Raw genomic sequence first — 14,501 nt, 5'->3', positions numbered from 1 at the left:
TTACAGCCACAGAAAAATTAAGTGATCACTGCATGTTTGATGGCCATTCCAATCCAGTGTCTGGTTTTTTTTTGTCCTTGAATTCATGTGCATTAGTATTGCATTGTTAAAAAATGAATGTGAACTTATTTTCTTAGCAGTTCTTTAATCTTTTTTGTTACTTTGACCAGTTGCTTCTGTTTAAATTTTCTGGAAAAAAAAGCAATTTTTTACTCGGAATTTAGGAGAAATGTTGTCACTAGTTTCACAGAATATAACAAATATGACAATGACGTACCTAGAAATATATCGTATATTCAGAAAAAAATGAAAATATATATATATATATTTCCCATTCAGTTTTTGCTCTACCGGTTTTAATACTCATGTTTTAAGCTATTGTTTAGTTTTTGTTTCATGCTCTGTCTGCATCAGTCAGACTCCACGGCAGCATCTTGTTATGGCTAGAACAGTGTGGACCAATGAGACTGCAGATGTTGAATAGTTAACTGGATGAGCTAATTTATTGTCATAAGGTCAGAATGTGAATGTGTGGTGTGTCACGAGTGCCTAGTTTGTCTCTTTCAGTGTCACATGCTGTTGAGGGTAATCTCCCAAGCTGACCAAAAAATCAGTTTATCAGGATATGTGTTAATTTGCATACACTTTTTTTGTAAAGATTATAGTCCATGAAGTGTGAATGTGACTCAGGCTGCTCCTCCACCAACTTTGTAGGCCTAGCACACTCTACATTTGGATTTGTGTAGTATCCAGTCCAGTATCTTAAATTGTTTATTGCCAAGAATGACATCAGCTACAAGGATGGCTACAGGGAGGCAGTGGCATGCTGGCTTGAAATCCGAAAGCTTCGGGGTGATGAGGTGAATCTCACTTTGGTGTGAAGCAGACAGAGCCAGAGGGTGTTGGCACGGCGTGTCCATTGAAATGCCAGGAAGATCTCTTTGTGCAGGAGTGAGATAACACAGAGGGCGGGTGAAGATAGATAGACAGAAGCTGAGCGTGGCCTCCATGCACCGTGTTCCTTTGTCCTCATCCTGACTTGAAAATGAATGTGAATAACTTTGAACTTTGTCTTATTAGTTAGCACAAGACAGTGGTGATGGAAAAGCAGGAAAAATATATATTTCTGCTGTAATATGAAGTCATGCTGCCTTCAAGTCCTTCTGGGACGTTTTAACACACAATTTGTTTTGACACATTGTGATTTTGTTTGTAATATTACGAATACAACTATATTATTTTATACAAATTTAGATTCTTTAATTGGCATGTTGGTTGTGGTCATTTATCAGCATTACAACATTTTGGCTTGAAATGATGTCAGCTTTCAAGAACTGTAGTTTGCTTTAAAACAAATCGAGTCGGAAGAAAATCAATAACATGACCATTCAGCTACTGAATAAATACCCTGTAGGCCTCGAAGATTACCGTCAATGAATCCGTATCAGAACACTTTATTGTTCTTGCATTGCTCAGAAAATTTATAGGAGTTCTCAGTTGGGTTTTGTTTAAGCATAAAATTGGTCTCAGATGTTTCACCTGAAACTGCTTAGGAAAAAGATAAAAATGAGACAATTGTTGAAATAGATTAAGTGTGTGGAGCTATAAAATGTATGTAACAAAGATCATTTGATTTTGGACTTTTGGAAGTGTTTCAGTTCATACTGAAATCAGTAATATTGATGTTTGATTGCAGACTCAGTTTGTGACTTTATTGAAATCGATGCTCACATTTCTGGGTCTATTGCTAAAGAGAAATATCTTGAGATGTAAGAGAATAATAGGCATACTGTATAGAGACTAAAAGTTTTCATTTGCTCTCTAGGTTTAGCTTATTATTTGCAATTCAAGACACGGATATTAAAGAAATAATAAAGAGTTCTTTACTTTTGAATCCGTACTAATTCAAGACTGATATGCTATTTTAGAGATCACAATTGACCTAATGCTTTAAATTGTTTTTGAAACATGATTTTTATAAAGACGCTAAAAATGGATAACAATCCAGTAGCACAAAACCTGTGTTGTAAGAAAAGAACAGAGGGAGGCAGGAGGAGGTGGAATAGTGTGAGATGCTGTCTTTCGCCTCGGTGGTAATGTGGAGATGTGGGGGCTGCAGACACACAGATAGGAAGAACTCTCTCTCCCATTGCGTAATGGTTTGAAGAGTCCCACTCATGCATGTGTACGCTTGTGCACGTGTGACAGTGTGAGGTCAGAAACCACTCGAGTAAATATGCAATTGCTATAGTATACTTCCATTTCTCATAGTCTCCAGCATCATTCCTAATTACCAGCCTGACCTTGTCATCCTTTGTTTTTTGCCAGAACAACAATGCAGAAGTATTTTTAAAGACAGCAGTATTACAGAACGCAGAATCAGGCCTATCTGCTGAGGTTTCTGAATCTCCTGTTTCCTCGTATTCCCCGCGGGCCTGTTCCCACAGTCCATGTCTTTCTTGTAAACAGCAATGCAATTGTAATTGTTTCCCGATGGTTAATGAAGTGGCCATTTCTTTCCATGCTTTACAGATCAGTAGCAGCATCCTTCAGGGTGAAGAACGAGTGAGTCGCGGAGAAAACATGAGGCAGGGAGTGAAAGAAAACAGAAAGTTCTCACACAGAAATCCAAGAAAACATCAGTCATTCATTAAAAATCCAGGCTTTGAGCAGCTGCTATGCTGTGTTTTTAACAGGATTGCATAAGTCCTCATGAAAGATGAAGCAGTGCTTTTCATCCATGACATTTACGGTAAAGCTTGTGTTTCAGGTAGCTGGAAACGGACTGCCGGTAACATGCGTGGAAACATTTGCAGCGCACAGGGGAAACATTTCACATTTTCTTCTGCTGTAAGAAAAATATATATTGTGAGTAGATGAGCTGAAGTGTGTTGTTTATAGAGAATAGGGAACTGCATAAAGACAAAGAAACATTCAGGCTTTCGTTCAATTTTATGCTAAAATGTAGGCCTACCATCTTTAGCTATGGTAGGTCATGGCAAATTTTTTTGGTGTAAAATAGAATGAAAGAAAAAAAAAGATGTTTCAGTGTTTTGTCAATTGAACATTCAATAGTACAATCCGGTCCGTTAAACAAAACAATCCCTCATGGTCATTTCTATATTAACATAAAAGGACCATTGTATGAAATTTAGCGGCATCTAGCGGTAAGGTTGTGGATTGCAACCAACATCTCACTCCACCCCTCCCTTTCAAAGCACTACAGTGGCTGATACAGGACTAAGATGTCGTCACGTTTTCGCTTCTTTGCCGAAGGAGATAATGTATTTACGAAGCAGTTTGTCCGTTTAGGGCTACTGTAGAAACAACATTGCGAATTTCATTAAAGGGGTCCCGCGGTGTATGTAGATAGAAATGGCTCATTCGAGGTAATAAACACGTAACGCTTCATTATGTAAGGTCTTTATATACCTCTGAAGACATAGTTATGTATATTATATTGCATTGCTGTCAATAGATCCTCCAAAAATGCAAGAGTGTGACATCGCCCAGTTTGTTTAGCGTTTTGTCTAATATTAGATTAATTTAAACTACTGATGGCTGTAAGATTTGACACGAGGCCCCATAAAAAAGTCTTGTCACATGAGAATGAATGTATGCAAGTTACTAAGTGGTGAATGTAATAGAAGTGAGAGGTGTGGACAGGAATGTAGGTGTTCTGCAGTGCTCAATGTTTTCATTGTCCAGTAGCACTGCATTATACTTGGGACTCTTTTTTTTTAGACGTGCGCTCTGAATCTGCAGAAGTGTGCTTTCTGGTGCCAACCAAGAATGGATCGCACACTGAGAATGTGGAAGCGATGGCCAATGGCCTTTAAAAAAAGCCTGTTCTTTTTCATTTCAGGCAGAGAGACAACCAAGAATATTTGGCTAATTCACATGCTGTTCTGTTTTGTAATCTTAGTCAGATTTTGTCCTGGTGCTGCATCCACAGCACCACAAAATACAAGTCTTTCACTATGAAGGTGGTTGTGTTTGTTGTGATTTTTAACAGAGGCTGAAATACAATGCTAGTATAAAAACACGTGCAGCGTTAAAATAATGTTTGAAACAGAATCATAACGAAGTCAGAAAAACGTCCCAGTGAGGTCAGAAAATTGTTCTGTCTCTTCCAGTATGAAAAGAGAGTTTTTGTTGTCTGACTTGACTTTCTGCCAATTTTCCTGCCAAAGTACAGAAGCTGCTACAGAAGACTAACTTTTCACACTCTTTTGGCTTTCTGCTGTCATGCTGTGGGGTATAAAGAGAGAGGGGAGGTGCTTAACTCAACCACTGTTTTTTGCTCTACTTCCCAGGTTTTCACAGTGTGCATTAAGAAAGATACATTAGAAGGCATTTGGACAGTTAGCCCCTGTGTCCATAGATGTGCTTTTACACTGCTGAAAACGCCCGCTGCATGCGGAGCGTTCTGCCCCAAGATGAGTATTTTTCAACTCCGGGCTCCCGGTCGAACGCCGGCGATGAGTGTTGGAAAAACGCAGAGCGCGGAAAAAAAACGCCAGCTGCTCGAGTTTTCAAGAAACGCGGCGTACGCCGGCAGAAACGCCTTGGTGGACACAGCCCCTAATGACTTTTTTACATTGAGGTTTTCTGCGTAGATATTTATTTATGAAATTCAGTTTTACCTACAGTAATTATGGGATCAAATCTAGCGTGCCGTTACTGCCCACTCGAGCTGTGGATGTATGGCTGGCGGTATAGCAGTAGATCTTGGCATAACAGGGGTGTGAGAGGTATACAGCAGTTGGCCACCCCTGCTGAGTGTTTCCTGGAGTGGGGTGCTGTTCAGACTGGCATGAGCTCTTTACTGGCCCAGTAGCAGACGGCCGGGAGCACGCAGTGGACAGTGACCCCACCCTCTGAGGAAGAGCCGCCCGACACCACCCTGGCGCGGTCCTCGCTGACTGCGGTCTCGTCATCGTTTCCAGAGCACGTGAGGTTTGAGCTTGTGTCTGTGAGGCCACATGTGCCAAGTGCTCGAACACAGGAGGTTTTGTCGCTTTGCACAGATGCAGTCATTCCAGTGGACAGCAATGCACGCAGGAAAAAAAGTCTGGAAAAATCTGGCATTAGAGAGGCCCACCCTGAACAGATTCACTGCTTATGTAAACTACAGCTGCTCTGTTTGCTTGGCTTTTTTGACAGGAGGAGTATTGTAGCAACTACGGGCTGTGTGATTTAGACGAGAATTGTGGCATTGCAGCGTAAATTTGTGTTGTCTCAAACTCTGAGCATAATTTGAATTCATCTGAATGCTTCAGTTATCCCATTTAATATGTCAACAGCTTAACACTTATTTTTAGTCAATTAATAAAGAAAACACACCTCTCTTTGTAGGGTCAGTACCTTTTGTTTTGTGGCATGGGGACGGCATATATTATATCTGTAATTCGTCCCTGCTGACAAAACTAAGACATTCCAGATTGTTCTTTCTTGTGGTTTAATGAAGCATTCTTTTATTTCAGCCAGAACTGCTCCCTCATGCATTCTGGACAGCTGCTTTGAATCTAGAACGCTCGCAGCCAATTATTACACTTGCACCTTCGCGATGTGCCTCTGGGATTTCGACCAAACAAGGGGAAAACCGAGAGGAGATCAAAGTCTTTGCCCCTAATGACACAGGGGGTCCCCTCATAACTGAATTATTTTACAGAGCAAAGGGGAAACCAAGCCAAAGGTCTCTCCGGGCAACCTAAAATAATGCTGGATTTCTGTATTCTTCTGTTTTCAGCTCGCTTCCTGTTTGTTTATCAGTCTCATTATTTCAACTATTTCTTCTAGACATGAGATTTATGAAAAAGGATACTATTAGATGCCTTTTAAGTGTCTGATTTTTCTCCTGATACAAGACTGAAGTCTAAAGTCTGGGAACCTTTGTCATGAATTTCCTCTAAGACAAATTATCTGACATCAACATTCGTTTAATAGCTTTCAAGGGAAAATTCAGTCATGTGGTTCAAAAACTTAACGTTTCAATGGTTTTGCAATGGAAGTCAATATTGCATGGTTATGGTATATGTTCTTCAAAATATGTGTTCAGCAGTCGAAAGAAAGTTATACAGGTTTGGAATGACGTGACGGGGAGTAAATGATGAAACAAGTTTCATTTATAGTTGAAGTATCCCTTTAACGTCTACTGTATGTTTTACTGTACAAATTGCATTTTTCTCTGACCATTGTTTTAATCTTCTTCCCTCACCTGTCTTCCCTTTTCTTCTCTAATAGTAAATTATTAATATCAGATTACAGCCCCTGTCATCACATGTCGCACAGTAACTGCAGTTTAAGTGTCTTATGAAACAGAATATCATTCTACGTCTGCCAGAGCTGTGCTGCGATTAGCGTGGACTCTTTGTTTAAGAAACACTATACCGGCCAGTTATGGGGGACAGTGTTCTATTAGTCTGTCTGACTGTAATAGGATCTGTCACCCTCGCCAGCCACGCGGCGCCCTCCTCCCAGTCCTCCCCATAATGCTCGGGATAGAGATTTTTCTATTTTCTCAGTGCTTCACAATATTCGTTCCATTCCGCAGCTGTCAAGCTCAACCATCAGACTGTTCAAGAGCAAGAAAAAAATTAACAACAGTGTAGTCTGTACTGTGGGCAAGAGATTGATTGTCTATCGTAACAGATCAAAACACCAGGTCCATTGAGGCTCGTGTCAAAAACAATAAGCCTGGTTTACATCACAGCATGAGGTGTGGTGCTGCATGGGTGACTGTAGTAAAATATGGCTAAGAGTTGCTTGTGATGTAGAGCCAATGATGTAGTGTATTTTTGTTAAGTGTTTACAGTTGACTGCATTTATTAGCAATTAATCTTTTTTGGCAGAAAATCTGTGGAATTCTTCCGGATTTAAACCGATGGTAAAACGTGTTAAATGGGGCTGATTGTAATCTTGTTGGTTTCCAAAATAATTGTAAAATTCATATACAGTATTAATGATATATTCAGTTCAATTAAAGTTTATTTATATAGCGCTTTTTACAATGTTGCATTGTTTTAAGTTTTCATTGTTTTCAAAAATGCAAAAAAAGGGAAAGTATTAAATGTGTGAAGTATATTCAGAGCTCAGTCAGATCATGTGTAGATGGTTTGAATGACGGGTGTTCCAATTCTGTGAAAATCTGCTTTTCTACAGAGATTTTGTAACCTTTTATTAGTATGTGGTTGAATGGTGAAATGGCTTTAGTGAGAAGTGTGTTCAGAAAAGAGAGAAATAGGCTGAACTGGGTTTGGCAGGACACAAGGGAATGTATTTGTATCTGCTCTCATTCTCTCTGACTGCAGGGACATGAGAACACCGTACAGTGATTCAATGTCAGGCTTAATCTCTTACACAGCCAGTTTATAGACACGTTTAAGTAGCAGTGTACATATATGCACTTTCTTTTATAATTACTTAAAGGGACAGTTCACCCAAAAATACAAAATTCTGTTATTATTTACTCACCCTCGAGTTGTTCCAAATCTGTATCCATTTCTTAGTTTTGATGAACACAAGAAGATTTTCTGAAGAATGCAGGAAAGCAAACAGTTCTGGGGCACTTTTGACTACCATTGTAATTTTTCCTACTATGGTAGTCAATGGTGGCCAAGAACTGTTTGGTTACAAGCATTCTTCCAAATATCTTTCTTTGAGTTCATCAGAACAAAGACATTTATACAGATTTAGAACATCTTGAGGGTAAATTGTTATGGGAATGATTTTTTAAACTTTATTTCACTATATTTATATTAGAATGACATAATTGTTCTTAAAAAACAATACATTCTGTTTTCTGTATGTTAAATGTGTTGCAAGGTAGGTTTATTTTGTGTTGAATCTGTCAGACTGCTGCATCAGAAGTTTCTCTCTAAGGCCTTGTCGTCCCATTTTCATTGTTTCTCTTTTTCTAAGCTCTTCTCTCTTTTCCTCTGGCTCTTTGTAGTAGGATTTATATTGCCGAGGCTCATCAGGGCTATATTTTGCTATATAAACTGCTGTCGGGTTGCACGGGACTTTTGGTTATAATAACACGTTATCTGATTAATGAGTGAGACTGATGTCTAGCGGCCAACTGCACTCATATCTCGCAGACTGGATAGATGTGAATCCAACTGATCAGCCTCCACCCTCCTTTGGAGGCAGATCAGTTATGGTGAAGGCAGGTGGGCCGGTTCTGATTTAAGACCCAGAGGAGGGGCGGAGCGCCATGGTGCAGCTGGCCGCAGCTCTGAGCCCCAATGTCTCCTTTTCCTCTTTAGCCAGAATACAAATCAGCCAAAAACACAGCTGAGGAACACAAGCGTTTGACAGAGAAGGACAGAACTTTTAGGAAAAAGGAGACGTTTGAGTACAGGATGTCTCAAACTCTGAAGCTGTGGTCTCTCATCCATCTGTGCCTGTCTGTGTGTCTGCTCTTGTTCTCCAGGCGGTAGTAGATCAGGATTTGGCCAGCACTTGGTCTGTTTAAGGGAAAATGTGCTTTGGATTTTAATGCTTTGGCTTCGGTGTGATTTAGATAACTCAAACTGAGTTGTGGCCCTGCAAATTCTTTTCCCTTTCTTTTCTTTTTTCTTTCATTTCTTTTACATTTTTCCTTTTTTCCTTTCTTTCATTTTCGCTTTATCTTTTCTTTTTTTCCTCTTATTCAGATTTTTTTTGGTTTCCCTTTCCCTTTTTTATTTTTCCTTTCCTCTTCACTGGACTAGCTGAATCCAGTGACCACAACCAGACGCCGCAGCTGTTACACAGTTAAGTTCCATAGAAAATAGATTATTGGTCTCCATTATGAACAAAACCTCATGCCAGCGCTGGCGTGCCACAGTGTCCCTCTGAACAAACACGCTCGGGCCCAAATGGCAAAGTTTATCTTCTAGCTCCGTTTTCGCACACTATCCTTCTTCATAATATCTTTTCCCAGGGGATAGACATGTGCTAATGATTATTATTGATGCTGGGATCTTTTCCTGCCCCACCTATATGCTATGTGGATTTTTTCAGAGTTTTGCTTAAAAAGAGCTTTTGCATTTAGAAACTCAACCTGTGTGTGACTGACTGGTTTCAATGCTTATAATTGTTTCCTATATTTATGACCCGATTGTGGCAGGCTTGGGTGTCCTCACGGCGAAAGTGTGTATGTGTTGCATCTGCTTCATGGCTATACACAGTGGTTTTATGTTACTGTGTTTTACGAGGCATTACGGTATCACATATGAGGAAGCCCTTGTATCATTTACACACACGTGGACGTAATTAATAAATGCACAAGTTGTTGTGACCAACATGTTGCTGGTTATTGGCTGCTTTCTAGGCTTATTTTATCGAAGGCTATTAACAGCGATCGCCATAAAAATAATTATTATCTATCCTAATTCATACATTAAAAATGATGTGCTGGTGTTATGTCTGTATCCTTACTTGAACTTTCATCAGTTTTATCGATTTTGGACTCCGCTTCTATCTTGAATGCAAAACACCACACCTGTGCTGAAGTGTGTGTGTTCCACCTGACCGCCACATTGCCATTATGTTACCCGATAGGCAGGATCTCCCCTATAGCGAGGCGTGAAATATTCTTGCTGATATAGAAAGAGAGCGAGGAGGGGAGGAGGGGAGCTGCGCTCAAGGTGACCTTGTGCATGAACACAGAACAAGAGATGATGTTTAATGTCATCGGCGTATCCAGGAAGCTCACCCACCTCCGCTGAGGAAACCACTTGCTTGCAAAATAAAATTACAAGATCGCAAAACAAAAACATTCAGTTTAGCTGAGCAGAAATTACGTGTTTTAATATGGCGCTTAGGACAGCAAAACTTTGTGAGTGAAGTAACATGATTTAATATGATGAATTGAATATATACGTAAAAATGTTAAGTACAAAAATAATCCAAATTCATTTGCTTTGAATTCTTTAATAGTCGATGGATAATCTGAATACACTGCGTTCCAAATTATTATGCAAATTGGATTTAAGTGTCGTAAACATTTAATTTTATATTGTTCAATTAAACTTATGGATGGTATTGTGTCTCAGTGCTCTTTGGATCACTGAAATCAATCTCAGACACCTGTGATAAGTAGTTTGCCAGGTGAGCCCAATTAAAGGAAAACTACTTAAGAAGGACGTTCCACATTATTAAGCAGGCCACAGGTTTCAAGCAATATGGGAAAGAAAAAGGATCTGTCTGCTGCCGAAAAGCGTCAAATAGTGCAATGTCTTGGACAAGGTATGAAAACATTAGATATTTCACGAAAACTTAAGCGAGATCATCGTACTGTGAAGAGATTTGTGGCTGATTCAGAGCACAGAAGGGTTCGTGCAGATAAAGGCAGAATGAGGAAGGTTTCTTCCAGACAAATTCATCGGATTAAGAGAGCAGCTGCAAAAATGCCATTGCAAAGCAGTAAACAGGTATTTGAAGCTGCTGGTGCCTCGGGAGTCCCGAAAACCTCAAGGTGTAGGATCCTCCAGATGCTTGCAGTTGTGCATAAACCTACTATTCGGCCACCCCTAACCAATGCTCACAAGCAGAAACGGTTGCAGTGGGCCCACACATACATGAAGACTAATTTTCAAACAGTCTTGTTTACTGATGAGTGCCGTGCAACCCTGGATGGTCCAGATGGATGGAGTAGTGGATGGTTGGTGGATGGCCACCATGTCCCAACAAGGCTGCGACGTCAGCAAGGAGGTGGCGGAGTCATGTTTTGGGCTGGAATCATGGGGAGACAGCTGGTGGGCCCCTTTAGGGTCCCTGAAGGTGTGAAAATGAACTCTGCAAGGTATGTAGAGTTTCTGACTGAGCACTTTCTTCCATGGTACAAAAAGAAGAACCATGCCTTCCGTAGCAAAATCATCTTCATGCATGACAATGCACCATCTCATGCTGCAAAGAATACCTCTGTGTCATTGGCTGCTATGGGCATAAAAGGAGAGAAACTCATGGTGTGGCCACCATCCTCCCCTGACCTCAACCCTATTGAGAACCTTTGGAGCATCCTCAAGCGAAAGATCTATGATGGTGGGAGGCAGTTAGCATCAAAACAGCAGCTCTGGGAGGCTATTCTGACATCCTGCAAAGAAATTCAATCAGAAACTATCCAAAAACTCACAAGTTCAATGGATGCAAGAATTGTGAAGGTGATATCAAAGAAGGGGTCCTATGTTAACATGTAACTTGCCCTGTTAGGATGTTTTTGATTGAAATAGCTTTTGATTTCAGTAAATATGACCTCCTAATGCTGCAAATTCAACAAATGACCATTTTCAGTTTTTTACAACCTATGAAATGTTTTCAAACTCTGTTGTGCATAATAATTTGGAACAGTGCATTTTGAGTTTTTCATTTTTTAGATAAATACTGTTGTCAGTGGGAGGTTTGTTCAATAAAATTCCAAATGTACCCTAACTGTTGATTACTTGAAAATTATACTGACTGTCATTTGCATCGACAAATTAGGAAAACCAGAGAAAGATATCATTTGCATAATAATTTGGAACGCAGTGTAGTTTGGATTTTTTCACCGTTGTCATTCTAAAAGACTAAAACTGAAATGTCTGACTTTGATGGTTCACCCCAAAATGAACATTTTGTCATCATTTACACCCTCTTGTCATTTCAAACCTTTATGAGTTTCTTTCTTCCACAGAACAGAAATGAAGATATTTTGAACAAAGTTGACCGAACAGCTCTGGACCCCATTCACTTCTATTGTATGGACACAAAACCAATGCAAGTGAATGGGGTCCAGTTAACAACATTTTTCACAATATCTTCTTTTGTGTTCTGTGGAAGAAAGAAATCCATTCAGGTTTGAAATGACAAGAGGGTGAGTAAATGATGACAGAATTTTCATTTTGGGGTGAACTATCTCTTTAATTGAGGTATGACTTTAATTCCTCCATAAAACACAATAGGAGACATTATGCAGAATGGGGACTGACACGAAAACGCATCACATTCAGTCATAAATCTCCTCTTGTGTTCTGCAGAGATAAGAAAGTCATACAGGTTTGGTCAGACATGAGAGTGAGTAAATAACCACAGCATTTGTGGGTAAACTAACCCTTCAGTATCTGAGGTAGGTCGTTTATTTCGCCATAAGTTATCCTATTTTACAAGACATGCTAAAACAAGACCTTTGTCATGCAGACTACAACACTTAGTTCAATATACAAAATAAGAAAAACACAAGCTGTGTTGTTTCAGATAGCTTTGGCCTGCCTTTGAACCTTCTCTTCTGTCTGCGTTTCTGTTTCCTCCCTGTTGACACTCATTAGCATTTCCCTTCTGGAATATTTCCTCTTGATGGCTGTCTCTCACCTTTACTGAGACCTTTGTGTTTGCATCATTTTCAATGTGAGGATAATATTCTTATTGGAATATAGGTACAAAATAGTTCACATTACTGACAAATGTCGTTGAATGTTTTTGTGGTCGAATAATTGATTAATTTTGCCTTTTGACCATATGACACGTGGCTTGTAGATTGTGATATCTGTATTGTTCCAAAGCACAATGCCTGACTGGGAGACCCATTTAAATTGAACTTTTTTGTTCTGTCCCACCCACACAAATCTTCATGTGGCTTCATGTGTTCTTTGGCTCCAGATTGGAGCAGATTGGAGCAATTACCAGGATGTGGCCCCAATCACACACTACCACATACACTGTGCCAATGTGGCCACCCCGAGCTATTTAAACGTCCTAATTATAAGGGAGATTACTGACCCAAGAGAGCTCTAATTATTGGTGCTAATTTTGGTTCATTAGACACCATTTTGAGGCGATTGTGGTAACTGTGTTAGACATTGGGATGATGGTGCACAGTCTGTTTGTGGATGATGCGCTATATGTTTACTGTTGTGAGTCTCGGGACAGTGAGGTCTCAACATGTGAACTCTTCTGGTAATTTTGTCTGGCTTCCAGACTGGGTGTTAGAGACAGTTTATGTGCTTGGATCTGTTGGTGGACCTGGTACGTTTGAGCATTTGGCAGGCGCTTTGGCAAAGTGACTTTCAGCCTTCAGATCTGCTAGCGCTATGTTGAGGACAGACTGATAATAAACGTGGTATTTGACAACACATTTTCGTACTTTGGTCACTGATTTTTTCTTTTCTAGGGGTAAAACAGTATATTCAGGAAATGATTACATTTACCGTGGTCTGTTGTTAAGGTCATGTTGAATTTTCCACTACGCCGACATGAATCATTATGTCACTGTCAAACATTGTGTGCTGAGACCCAAACTACTTATGATTGTGTTTACGATGAATTGCTTTGCTTGGCACATTGTTGAACATTTTTAGAAATCGATTAGTTGGAATGTTTACGGTACTAGATTTGTGTGCGCTGATGAATTACGGGGCTCCTAACCGGCCAGCCTTCCCCTGAGTCACACGTTAGCCTGAGTCTGGCGGAGAATTTTATCAGTCAGGCAGATCACACGGCCAACTACAGACAAACACTGGGTCAATCACAGTGCTGTGATCTTTATGTGGGATAGGTTAAACTTTTCATGAGTTCAGGTTTCAAATTGAAGTTATTTGAATAGATTTTAAACGAAAGAATTGGAAGGAAGAAGTTAAAGGTGCCTAATAATTTAATGATGGCTAATAATAATAGTGAAAATAATTATTTGGCGTTTTCAAAATACGTTTGAAGTTATCATGCTTGGTTACATCTTTTTGTACTTAGTGCTGCAGATGTATTTCCAGTTCTGGTGTTTTAATACTGGTATTTCTACTTGGAAATATACCCAACATTATCATTTTGAGTATTTATATTTCCAAGATTGGATTTTAAAGTTTCAACATTGCTAATATCGAAGCTTTTGGTATAGCTCATTAGATTGGTATTGAGTTTTTTATACATGGCCAGCTGGCAGGGCTGTCGATAACACATTAACTACATTTTAAATGCAAACAGGCTTCCTGTCACGCTAGTGGTTGCTGTACTCACTGCAGAGGTACAACTCAATTTTGCACTGGTTTTACAAAAAAGGTAGATAATCACAAGAAATAGTGACGAGTGAATAGTCATCAGATTTTGCTTGCCTTTAGATCACTTTACACGCGTCGTATGCTATTTTGTTTGTCTACTCTCTCCTTTCCTTGTGGAAGGAAAGACAGTGATATGACCTAAGTAGTGTACAATTTCCACACAACACAAAGGTTATTTTTGCTCTTAATAGAAATCATTATTGTAGACTTTAATTTTGACAAAAATTGGACTTGTTGTGAACAGGCTTTCGGTTATTTTATGAGGTCCCGTTTGCAAACCACAACCAAGACGAGGGCTGGATGACACCAGTAAAGGTTTGTGTGTGTGCATGCGTGTAGGGGGCAAAGTCTGAGGAATAAAATGTCTTTGCTATGAGCCATGAAAAGGCAGACAGACAGGGTTGACAACTCGAAGGAGTGGAAAGGCACAGACACGCGCTCTGCAGGGGTCAGACTGCTGGAGCCTCTCTCTCTCTCTCTCTCTCTCTC

At 39.8% G+C, this 14,501-nt stretch overlaps 1 protein-coding gene across 1 annotated transcript in view; it reads left to right on the top strand.

Annotated features, from left to right (window-relative positions):
• Window positions 1-14,501, top strand: part of bcr (BCR activator of RhoGEF and GTPase) — a 55,200-nt gene that overhangs the window by 2,650 nt on the left and 38,049 nt on the right. The gene's annotated exons all lie outside the window — the stretch shown is intronic.

Source organism: Triplophysa rosa, linkage group LG19 (genome assembly GCF_024868665.1).
Source record: "Triplophysa rosa linkage group LG19, Trosa_1v2, whole genome shotgun sequence".
Taxonomy (NCBI): domain Eukaryota; kingdom Metazoa; phylum Chordata; class Actinopteri; order Cypriniformes; family Nemacheilidae; genus Triplophysa; species Triplophysa rosa.
The sequence above is the reverse complement of the archived record's forward strand: the minus strand, read 5'-3'. Positions and strand labels throughout refer to the sequence as shown.